Source organism: Protopterus annectens, chromosome 11.part0, assembly GCF_019279795.1.
Source record: "Protopterus annectens isolate FY-2018-M chromosome 11.part0, PAN1.0, whole genome shotgun sequence".
NCBI classification, from domain to species: Eukaryota; Metazoa; Chordata; order Ceratodontiformes; family Protopteridae; genus Protopterus; species Protopterus annectens.
The window spans coordinates 659232628-659245346 of NC_056745.1; the positions used below are offsets into that span (position 1 = coordinate 659232628).

The 12719-nt window shown below is 45.0% G+C and overlaps 1 protein-coding gene across 1 annotated transcript in view; it reads right to left on the reverse strand.

Moving 5' to 3' along the window:
• The window catches only part of DNM1L (dynamin 1 like), a 1168830-nt gene that overhangs the window by 979941 nt on the left and 176170 nt on the right, over positions 1-12719 (reverse strand). The window lies entirely within an intron of this gene.

A 12719-nucleotide genomic window follows, 5' to 3' on the forward strand; every position in this document is an offset into this window, starting at 1 on the left:
AAGTAATATGAACTCATCTATTTTCCACCCTGCTATACGCTTCTCCTATCTTCACTAATAAAATAGCTAAATTCACTACAAACTCCCCACATAGGTCTCACCACTGCTCTGGCTTACATCAACTCAACTGGCTAGAATTACCCCATTACTTAACCTACACTGAACTCACTACCACCGAAAGACTGGTACACTGACCTGATAAAACCACCGCTCTTCAACTAATGCTTCAACCTTATACCAACACTCGAGTACTCAGATCCTTGAATAAATCTTTATTACAAATCTCCAAATCCAACAATAATGCCAGGGACTCTCTCTACACTAACTTCATCTACAAAATATTGAATATCCTTCAGCACATCATAACTACTGCTGACCCAACTCACTTTAAAAAGCTACTTAGTGGCTTCCTCAGTAACAACTGGCTCTGCCCATGTACCAGTCCTGCTAAATCCTATTCTCCTTGTCCAACATCTCATCTTCCCACTTTTCAACCATTCTATGTCCACCATATGTTACTTAACTTCCTTACATACTCTTTCTCTTATCTCCCATTCACTGTTAATTTAATCATTTAACATATCTTCCCTTAATACCCTCTTACTACTACATATTATACCATGACCCCCCAAAACGTGCACGTTGACTGGCCAGCGTGCACATTGTAAATTGAGTTATCTCCGTTGCTTATTTTAAAGCTGTCTCGCTATGCTAAACCCATTTAACATAGCGAGACAGGTTTTAAAAAAAAAAGCAATGGAGAAAGCAAGATCTCCATTGCTTTTTTTACTGTTTCGCTATGTTAAATGGGTTTAACATAGCGAGACAGTTTTAAAATAAGCAACGGACATCTCCGTTGCTTATTTTAAAACTGTCTCACTATGTTAAACCCATTTAACATAGCGAAAACAGTAAAAAAAGCAACGGAGATCTTGCTTTCTCCGTTGCTTTTGCCCACAGCTCTGATGTACTGCGCAGGCGCGCAGTACATCAGAACTGCCGCGGATGCCAGACATCTGCGGAAGGGCAGTAAACAGGCATTATACTATGCCATTATTTAAGAAAAGTAATAGTTTCTTTTCTTAAATAATGTCATGGTATAATAATAACCACTTCTGGGTGTGGGTAATGCTGTATTTACCCACGGTTGGCTTTGTTTGGTCCCTCGGGCCTCGCCCTCGGGACTAAACCACGCCAACCATGGGTAAATCCAGCATTACCCACACCCAGGCGTGGGTTATTGCTATATTAACTCTCACTGTCCTCTCCCCTGTCTACCTTACCTTTACATTAACTTCTCTCCCTCTTCCCTATCATTCTTTCTCCTACCTCTGTTGTCTTCTCTCTTCTTACCTCTGTTCCCTAATCTACTTGACTTTCTAGTTTATTTCATTATATTGATATTTACTCTGAATACACTTTGTTCATTTGGGAAATTATGTCACTCACTTATCTGATGCACTGTTTGAAATACTGTTTACTTATTTGACTTTATTACTAACCTGTATAATTTATATCATATTCTATTCAATGTAACTGTGATGTTGTAACTTGTGTATCCTATGTAATTTGTAAATTGCCTCTGGAGCTTTTCTCCCCAGGCCTCCGCTGAAAATGGCCTCTTGCCCAGTCAGACTATCCCAGTAAACAAATGTTAAATAAATAAATAAAATTATTTAGAGGGGTTGACAAAGGTTAAAGAACTGCAGAAGGGAAATATCACAGAACAAGAAAAGAGGTAAATGCAGAGAGCTAAAGAGGGAATAAAGGAGTATTTGAATAATATACATGAGTTTAAAAGCAACTATTTTCTGACAACAATTCTAGAGTGCAAAAACCTTTAACACAACGAGCTAGGTAAAAGACATTAGAGTTGCAGCCAAATTAAGGGAGCTGATATCAAGAAAAATAACTAGAAATCCTAAAGATGTTTTAGAGATACTTTGGAAATGTTATGAAAAATCTATATAAAGCAGAAAAATGTGGAAACCAAGAAAAGGCACAAAAGGAAATGTTTATGAAGACTTAATTATGTCAAAGTTAGAGGAGGATGAGGTTCAAGAATAAACAGCTGAAATATAATAAGATTAGATAACAATGGTGATGTATAATAAATGAAAAGGAAGTCTCTAGCAACAGACAGCATTTCTGTTGAAATCTGGAATTCAGAAAGGAAGAATATGGTAAAGATCTATGTGGTTTTATTTGACAATATTCTAAAAGGGGAAGTGCTACCATCTTGGAAGAACACTGTTGTGGCTTTGTTACACAAAAAAAGGGAATGACCCATCAAATGCAGCTTCAAATAGACTTATTTCAGTTTTAAACCATCCTTGCTAAAGTACTTATGTCATCACTAGTTAAAAGATTTACAACTGTGTTACCAACGTTGATCTGTATGGATCAATGCAGGTTTGTGAAGGGGAAGCAAACATTTGACATAATGATCCAGAGGGGAAACACCTTTATTATTAATTACTTATAGTCTGCTGGGTTTTATGAGTAGGGCAATGGTAGCACTTGCCCCCCCCCTAAATAATAGGGTAAAGAAGGAGGATATATGACATGTCAGAGGCAAGAATTAAGAATTAAATTGTGAGGGTTTCTCTCTGACAACCTGTGTTTGAAAAGATGCATCAGGCAGTGATGTCCTCCTATTTCAGTTATATTTGCTTTATATTTAGACATGTTGACAAAGAAAATAAGGGATCCAGAAATCCAAGAATGGCATGGTACTCAAAAAAACTATCAAAAATAAATTGCAAATAAAGCTAAGTCCAGTATTGTGGAACTTTTTGAGACAGTTTTAGGTCTTTTCAGAATTAAAAATAAATTAAGACAAAACAAAGTCTTTACAAGTAAACTACATATCCATGCATGAATTGGTTTAGCAATAGCTGTACTAATGGGCCATGATATAATGAAGTATTTAGGTGCATGGATTAAAAAAATTATTCTTATATGGCATCTATGGATGTGTGGAAAAATACTAAAATTATAACACAAAAATTGAAAAACTATAGAGAAACTGGAAACTCATTATTATGGCTATGAATAGTAAGATATAAGCATAGAAAATGTTTTTAGTCCTCAAGTCTTATTTCTATATAGCTCAAGCATATTTTGATCAGTCAGAGGAGAAGTTGTGGATGATAATTAATATAGTGCTGAATTAATTTGTTTGGGAGAGGAGGAGGGCAAGAGTTAAATGGGATAAGCTGATTCTCTGCACAGAACAATGTGGTTTAGAATTACTTGATGTGAATGAGTACTTCACAGTTACACAGCTAAGGCTAATATACAAAGTCCTTAAGGAAAACAACAATTATACAGAACATTACATTTTTAAGTTGCAGAAAGCATTCTAAGAAATAAGTCAGTGCAGGAATGTCCAGTGGGCTAATGACCTTGGCTAAAGCCTAGTGAGATACTTTGCTGGAATCAAACAGAATTCTACTGCTAGGGCAGCAGCCTTTGGTGATATCAAGTTCTCCAACGACTCAACTATATTCTTGAAAAAAAGATGCTAAAGAGAGTGGAATATCACTCCTGCAAAAAAAGGTTCTGAAGGGTCTGCTTTTTCTCTTTTGTTCCCCTTCAACTGCTTATCAGCTGCAGATCCAAACAACAAACTGACCCTTAATGAGAAAGTGAATAAAGGCTGCACTGGTATGCACAGTGCTAAGTAAGCGAGACAAAACAAGGAGTGCCAGTAAGCACACCAGATCCAAATATGTCACATGGACCAACAAGGTTTTCAATCATAAATGCAATGTTTGTCTGGGCCTTAAAGGTCTCCTTCCAGGATCCCTCAGGAAGTCCGTCAGCAGTAAGCTACATTTCACTCAGCAGGTCCCTTTGAATGTATATCACATGTAAGTGAGACAGTTCAGCACTCTTGGGGATAATGTGAAGAAAATGCAAGTGATTCCCAAAGTGGTCCACAGGCTGCATGGGCTGAATTTCAGAAGGATTCCACTTAAAGTCGGTTACTGACACAATAATGTTTACCTTAGAGGTTGCTGGGGGAAGGATGGAGATCTGATTGGCCTTCCTGGGAAATGCAGCCTCAATGGAATGATGTTTCCAAGTAAATGATGTAGTCTCATACACAATGTCTATCAGAGGACTGCTCCACCACTTGGTAAGCTTCCTACAATTGCCTCTAAGCACACAGCTCCACAGGGCCAGCCCTTCTCACCCTTGCATTAAATGAAGGCTTTCCTCTAAACTCAGTACCTTCCCAATGAGATGGATGAGAAGCAGCACCATCCTACTCAACCATCGCCTTCATAATGGAATCCAGTTCCAACTCTACATTATAAGTCTTACAGAGAGATTTTCTTGGCCTCATTGGCATAGTGGACACTGAATCTGAGCAGACAAAGAGCTTCTTTGCAGTCTGGTCACCCCTGAGCAGCTGCAAGGTGAACCTTAAGGGGAAAGAAGGTGGTGGGTACAAAGAAAGTATAGCCAAATTGAGCCCTATAGTAGCCATTACATTTAGAAATAATGTCATGTGAGAGGGGGGATAGTTAAAGAAGCACATTTTCTGGGAATGAGTGAAGTCTGAACACCAGCAAACTTATATCTGACCAACTGATGTCTACATCTGGCTCCCACCACACATAGACTAACTTATTGAGGTCTATTGTGGAAGCTGAATAAGACCTTCCTTACTCCAGACGATTAGGCCCTGCAACCACCCAAGTACATGCCAGGGGATATGAAGTACTGCTCATTAAGCTGTTTAACAAAAAAATGGTTCTGTCTCTACTTTGGTGACTTAAATTAGGTCCGCTAGATTCCTGCGTTGCTTTCCTTCACATCCTATGAATGAACAGTAAGTTATGTACTCACCATAACGTTAGATGTATGTAGTCCATCTCGTCTCACATTCTTCACCTGTGGGTTCAGAGACGAATGTCGGCTCCGACCTGGCCTATTTACTAGCTCGAAAGTCTATGATTGGCTGGGCTAAGATGGTATCCCACAATACATTGCCCCACATTCCCAGATCTAGTTTGCTGCCAACAGAAAAATAGTATCCATCACCCAAACACACACACACACACACACACACACACACACACACACACACACACACACACACACACACACACCCATAACAAAGAGGTCCAACAACTTACCCAAAGGGACTCTGTAATATCAGAAATACAAGGTGATCCTCCAAATCCTCCAGGTGTGAGGGACGATGGGGGGGTAATGAAGAATGTGAGGCGAGATGGACTACATACATCTAACGTTATGGTGAGTACATAACTTACTGATGTTATGTAGTCCTATCTCGCCTAAATTCTTCACCTGTGGGACAGCGTCCCTAGCACCTACATCCTGGGTGGCTCAATGGAAAATACTCCTGAGCACTGTGGAGCCAAAAGATGATCTGCTCCTGGACACCACATCCAATTTGTAATGGGAAACAAACATGTGAGGAGAAGCCCATGTTGCAGCTGCACAAATATCATCCATCGATAACCTAGCCTGAAAAGCTGTGGAAGTGGAAACTGCTCTGGTAGAGTGTGCTCTGACTGGGAAGGGCAGGCTCTTTCCCCCTGCCTGATAAATAAAGGAGACGCAACCAGCTATCCACCTAGAGATGGTGACTTTGGATACCGCAGACCCCAAGCGATTCTCTGAAAACGAAACGAAGAGCTGGTCTGACTTCCGCCAATCTTTAGTCCTGTGTAGATAAAAGCGTAGTTGCCTATGAACATCCAACAGATGAAACTGGTACTCTGCCTTATTGGAGAAGTTGGGGAAGAAGACTGGCAGTTCAATGGACTGATTAATATTAGATAAGGAAGCCCAAAGGATGGATTTGGTCTGAGAGAGACTCTATCTTTATGGAATATCAAATATGGGGGCTTGATTGATAAGGCCTGGAGTTCTGAGATTCGTCTAGCCGATGTGATAGCTATCAAGAAGGCAGATTTCCATGCAAGAAATTCTAAATCACAGGAAGCCGCAGGCTCGAAGGGTGGGAGGGTGAGAGCCTGCAGAACAAAATTGAGGTCCCAGGGCATAACAGGTTGAGATACAGGGGGACGAAGGAGAAGAGTGCCTTTTAGGAATGCTTTACACAGCCTGTGTGCCATTAAGCTAGGTTCATAAGCCACATGAAAATTTGAAATAGCTGCCAGCTGAACTTTGATGGTGGCTGAGGCAGACCCTTGGTAGAATAAGTGAGACAGAAATTCCAAAACAGAATCAATGGGGGCTGTGTAGGGGTCAATACCTTTGGAATGGGCCCATATCGAAAACCTTTTCCACTTGCTAGAGTAGATCTTCCTAGTGGACGGTTTATGAGACGACGAAAGAATATGGACCACGTCTGGAGAAAAATCGTGACACCTGACTACGGATGGAAGTGGAGTAGCCAGGCTGTCAGCCGGAGGGGTCTCCAGGGAGGAGTGGAGCTGTCCCGACATATGTGTAAGCAAGTCTGGATGAGGGTTCAGAGTCCAAGGAGCATCCACCATGTAAGGTTGAAGGAAGGGGAACCATACTTGTCGAGTCCAGTGTGGCGTGATCAGAATCAATCTGCTTCCCAAGGACAGCGCTTTCTGAATCACCCTCGAGATAAGGGGAAACAGAGGAAAAGCATACAGCAGACCCGAGGGCCAATTCCCTTGAAGATTCCCCCGGTGGGGGGATCAGCGAGAAGTAGCTGCTGCATTTCGCACTGAGGGGACTGGCAAACAGATTGCAGCACGGCTGACCCCATTTGCTGAATATGCTGTTCGCCACCCGGCGGTTCAGGGACCACTCGTAAGGCATGAGGATCGCTCTGCTTAGCCTGTCTGCAATCACATTGGTTTTCCCCGGGATGTGCATTGCCACCAAGGTCCGTTTGGAAGCTATCGTCCAATTCAACACTCTCATGGCCTCTCTGCATAGGGGGTATGATCTGGTTCCTCCTTGCTTGTTGAGATACCACACTACTGACATGTTGTCTGAGTGTATCGCAATAGTCCCTAGAGGGAGGACATCCTGAAGTGTCTGCAACGCTAGGAGCACTGCCCTCATCTCCAGGACATTTATTTGCAAGTCTATCTCGTGCTCCTGCTACATACCTTGGACCATCCTGCCAAGATAATGCCCCCCCCCCAATCCGGAAGGCGTCCGTGGTCACTGTGGCTACCGGGTTGGGTGGAACAAACGGTTTCCCTACGACTAAGTTGTTGGTGCATAGCCACCAACTGAGGTCCTGCTTGCATTTGCCTGTGATTAAGATGGGATGGGATAGAGGAAGTCTTTGGAAGGACCATTGGGCGAATAGGAGCCATTGTAGGATCCTCATATGTAACCTCGCTAACGGGACCATCATGATAGTGGACGCCATAGTCCCCATTGTCCCCAGTAACTGAAGAACTAGTCTTGCCCTCACACGTGTCACAGGCATCATCGTACGAACCTGTCGTTGCAACCCTGTGATCCTCTCCATAGGTAGGAATGCTCTCAACCGAATAGTGTCCAACTCTGCTCCTATAAATGAGACACGCTGTGAGGGTAGCAAGGCAGATTTTTTCCAGTTTATTGTAATGCCTAACCAGTGACAAAGATCGATGGCAGTATCTCTGTTTTGAACAAGTAGATGCTTGGTGGGGGTGGATAGGAGCCACTCATCCAGGTAAGGAAACACCTGGAATCCTTGATGTCTCAAGTGAGCCGTCACCACTACCATGCACTTGGTGAACACCCTGGGGGCTGCAGTGAGACCAAAGGGCAGGGCTCGAAACTGGAAATGCCTGGCTCCCAGCCGGAAGCGTAGATGACATCTGGATGCTCTGTCCATTTTGATGTGGTAGTAAGCATCGTTCAGGTCGATGGAGCACATCCATACTTCTTTTCCCAACAATGGGAGAATCAATTGTAGCGTGACCATCCGGAATTTGGACTTGCGTACATAATGATTGAGTTGGCTGAGATCCAAAATGGGTCTCAGGTCCCCCATTCTTTTCGGCACCAAAATGAATCTTGAGTAAGTCCCTAATCCGATCTGGTCTGGGGGGGACTGGTTGGATGACTCCTTTTTCTAGCAGCTGAGAAACCTCTGATGCTGCTTGATCCCTTTGACTGGGTGAAACGTCTGGGATCCGTTGGACGGGAGGGGGTGCAGAATAGAATGGGATGGTGTAACCTCCGGCGATTATCCCTAATACCCATCGGTCCTGGGTGATGTTGACCCAGGCTTCCAGATACCGGGAAATTCGATTACCGACTGCCTCCGGAGAAGCACAGTCGGGCACACCCTCAGGAATGAGAGTATGGGGAACCACGAAAGGAATCGCGGTCCCCAGAATTGCGGGGGGCCCCTCTGTCTCTGGGGCGACATCTCCCTGAATACGATCCCCCTCCCCTGCCTCAGGAGGGGGTCTCACCCTGTGCGGAAGAAAAGGCCTTTATGATTTCTTGAACCACATCTTTCCCCCTCGCTGAGCCTTGGGATAAGGTCTCGACGTGAGGGAAAAACAGACCCCTACGGCAGACAAGGTCTTTCCCTCTTGCTCGCACCTTGTGAGTGTGTCTTTCACTTTGGTCCCGAACAAGGAAGAACCATCAAAGGGGGCATCAGTGAAGGAAGACTTAAAGGCCTCCGCAAAGTGACACAGGCGTAGCCAGGCTTGCCTCCTGAGGGCCTTCCCTGAGCTAGCCGCCCTACTAGCTCCTTCGGCCGCGTATGAAATCAATCACATGGACAAGTTAGCGATGGAGTTGAGGGTAGAGAGCTGAGCGTTGACAGTCTGAGCCACCGCCTCAGGCACATTACCCGTTAGAGTATCTCCTAACTCCTTAAGGAGATCTCTCTGGAGCTGCATGAAATAAGACAAATAATTCAGCGACTGCAAGTTAAAGGTCGCTGAAGACAGGGTACGCTTCCCATACCGATCCATCGTCCTAGACTCCTTGTTAGGAGGCTGGACCGAAGAGGAAGACTCAGCAACTTCCTTCTGTGTGGCAGCCGCCACCACCATAGCATCTACCGGGACTCCCTTTGTTAAAAATTCTTTCCCTTGGGGAGCAGACAAAAATTTGTTGGGGCATCAAGGAACAGGCTCCACGGAGTCAGGAGTCTCCCACACCCTCCCACAAATAAGGTCCAGGAGCTCGTCGAAGGGTGGAGACACCCAGGAGGCGGAGGGCTGAGCGCCAAAGGCCTTAAGGAATACTGACTCCTCCTCCTCGGAGGTTTTGGAGAGCCAGTCTCCTCTTTGTTTCAAGATCTCCAGGATATCGGAGAACGAAACGTCCTCAGAGGAAGACTTAGGGGACCCCTCCGATTCCTCGAGGTCAGTATCGGAAGTGAGGGACTCGTCCTGGGAGTCTACGTGCTTCCTCTTGCACAATTTCTTTCTGGGGGCTTCCTCAGGCACAGGCTCTGAGGGCTCCTCAGAAAGAAGGGGACCGCTCGTGGGGGTATCCTTAGGCCCTGGCGCTCTGCTATCCAAGGATAGGTGGGTGTCAGAAGCTCTCGCCGGTGTTGTGGGGGATGGAAGGCCTGATCCGAGAGAAGTAGCTGACCTAGCCAGTGCACTATGCATAGCCTCGAAGGCGGGACCTCCCGAATCTGAGGACCGACCGCCTTTCAAGGCCATGACCGTGACCGGTGTCTCCGCAGCCGAGGCACCGAGAGGGAAGCTCAGAACCGAAGGGTGTTCCAAGGCATCCCCTTTGGGCCCAACCGAGGAAACCCAGGTCTCGAACCCTGTGGAAGGGACTGACAGGGTAGGAGCCGATGCAGGCTTCAATAAACCCCGCTGGTGGATCAGAGCCGACGCAGGAATGTCCCTCGGAGCGGAGCTTAACGGCTCCAATGACAAGGATGCACTTGGAGGAGGAATAGCACGAACAACTAACAAAGCTGGCTCTGGAGCCAACTGGGTTGGAGCCGAGAAAGGTTTGGCCAACACCGGCGACTGTAGGAGCCTCTGCACCACCCTATCTACATCCAAATCGGAAAGCCTGGAGGATTTGGAGGAGATGGATGGAGACCTGGACCTCCTATCTGGAGAACCCTGCCTGAAGCTTGGCGACCAGCTCCGAATTGGTTCCAAAACTATCGGAGCGGACGCAGACTCAGTCGACACAGCTACCTCCTGCGTCCCCGATGCCGGTGGAGCCGAGGAAGCAGACTCGACAATGGTAATTTTACAAGGTGGCTCCGAAGTAAGAGATGGAGCAGAAGACCCTTTCTTCGATTTGGAGGATATAGACTTCGACTGGGAGCTGGGAGCCGAACCTAAATCCTCCTCAAAGGACGGTTTTAGCAGTCCCTTTAGGATCAATTTGTTTTTCCTCTCTTGGAGCACCCGAGGACTAAAGGCGTGGCAGAAACTGCACGACTCCTGAAGGTGGATGGCTCCAAGACAGTAAACACAGACCGAATGTCCGTCTGTGATGGACATTTTATAGGCACACTTTGTACACTTTTTAAAGCCCGAGGGCTTATGCTCTTTTTGTTCCTTAGACATGCCAAGCCAACAATTGTAGCAGCAGCTACTGACAAAAGGCGGGAAACCGCTAACACAGAAACGGAAGAACAAGTATAACCAACAACCAAGCACAGGGGAGAACCTCTAATTAAAACGGTTCTCAACTTAAATTAAGTAAAATGCACCTAAGACAGCCAGACAAACACCACAAGGAGGACTAGGTCTTCTAACTCAAATGGGCCTAGCCCGAACGAATAAAGGGATACCACACACAAAAACACTCGCAACCTACAAAAAATAATGCAGCAGTAGCACTATGAACAACTCTATTTGTATAAGAACAATTAGCCAAAAATTTTCACAAGAAAAAGTTTTTTTTAGCAATACTTAGCCACAGCCAAGTCGAGACCACGTCTGAGCTCTACAAGCGGCAAACGAGATCTGTGAATGTGGGGCAATGTATTGTGGGATACCATCTTAGCCCAGCCAATCAAAGACTTTCAAGCTAGTAAATAGGCCGAGTCGGAGCCGACATTCGGCTCCGAACCCACAGGTGAAGAATGTAGGCGAGATAGGACTACATAACATGAACTTTTTTTTTTAATTTCTTCTTTCCAGCTGAATGACCATCACTCTGTTTACTTTTCACTTTATTAATCAGAGTCGATCAACAGGCATCATTTTTAGGTTCAGCCCACGGGTGTACAGAAAGCATAGAAAATAAAACTGCCTTATCAAGAGTAGCACACAACTTAGTTGTACAGTTGAGTGTTAGTAGTCAGTAGCAAACTATAATCTTCACTAATTATGTTTGATGGTTATGTGTACACTAGTGCTATGCTCTCCTACATCTCCCTTTTTTGTTTCTATCCCACACCTTTTAGTAATTCATAGGTGTATACTAGGCTAATGGCCCTGGAGCCTTTACAAGCCTAGCCCATAGAAGTGCCCTGACATTGTGCCGCCCGACTTTAGTTCCCAGTGCTTCTATCGAGTAGAGCCACTGGAGTGATCCCCAGGGTGAACTTTCTATTTCCCATCCACTCATCAAGATTTCTCTTGAAGAGGGCTAGTGAAGTGCTCTGCTTGACATGTATGAGAAGTCTATTCCAGAGCATGGGCAATCTCTGGGATATGAAACTGTTCCTCCAGCATGTTCTGTTGATTGTGGTAATGAGGCTGAGGTCTCTGGAGCGTGTGGTATGGAAGGATTGGGATTTCTTTAGGTGTAGCATTTCTAACAGTGCTGGGTCAGACATGACTTTGTAAGTCAAGCAGAGATCGCCTCTTAGTAGACAATATGAAACTGAAAAAAGCTGGAGTTTTTTTGAGTCTGTCCATAAAGGACATGTGTTTGAGGCCTAGGATCCTCTTTGTGAGGTACTTCTGTGGCCTCTCCAGCTGCTGCAGGTGTCTAGTGAGGCACATGCCAAATGGGGCATTATACTTGATGATTGGTCTAATGAGGAAAGAGTAGAGAGAGACAATAACCTCTTTCTTCCTGGATGCAAAACCCTTGGTAATGAGATGTGCCACACAGAAGGACTTTCTTACCACAGTGGCAATGTGGTGGTTGAAGAAGAGGTTCCTGTGAACCTGTGTCCCCAAATCTCTTACAAAGCCTTTAGTGTTCAGTGGACTACCATCGATAAGGCAACTTGTGGGAACTGAGTTTTTCCTAAAGGGAATGACGACGCATTTTTTGACATCGAGCTTAAGGCCATGGCTTTGACACCAGTCGTTTGTCTCAATGAGGCCTTTATGTAGAATGTCTGCATCACTTAGAGTTAATAATTACTCCCAGCTTGCAATTGTCAGTGAACTTGGTCAGCCAGTGTTGGCCTGGACTTCAGAGAAGTAGATGTCAAACAGGAAAGGACCGATCCTTGTGGGACTCCATTCAAGACTGGTCGACAGTCTGACTTGGAGTCTGCTACTTTCACACTATGGGATCTATTTGTGAGCCAATTTGCAACCCATCTAGTGATATAGGGGTTGATGCCTAGTTTGGGGAGTCTATCTATAATTCCTGAGTGAGGAATGGTATCAAAAGCCTTGGCCAGATCGAGGTAGGCTGTATGAACTACCTTGCCTTCATCCACAGCTCTAGTGACTGACTCAAAGACGTCCACCAGGTTGAGCAGGCAAGATCTGCCCTTCACGAAACCAAACTGCGTTGGGTCCAGAGTTTGGAGATTTCCTATATCCTTGTTAATTAGGTCCATGACGATGCACTCCATAGCCTTAAATATTGGACTCATC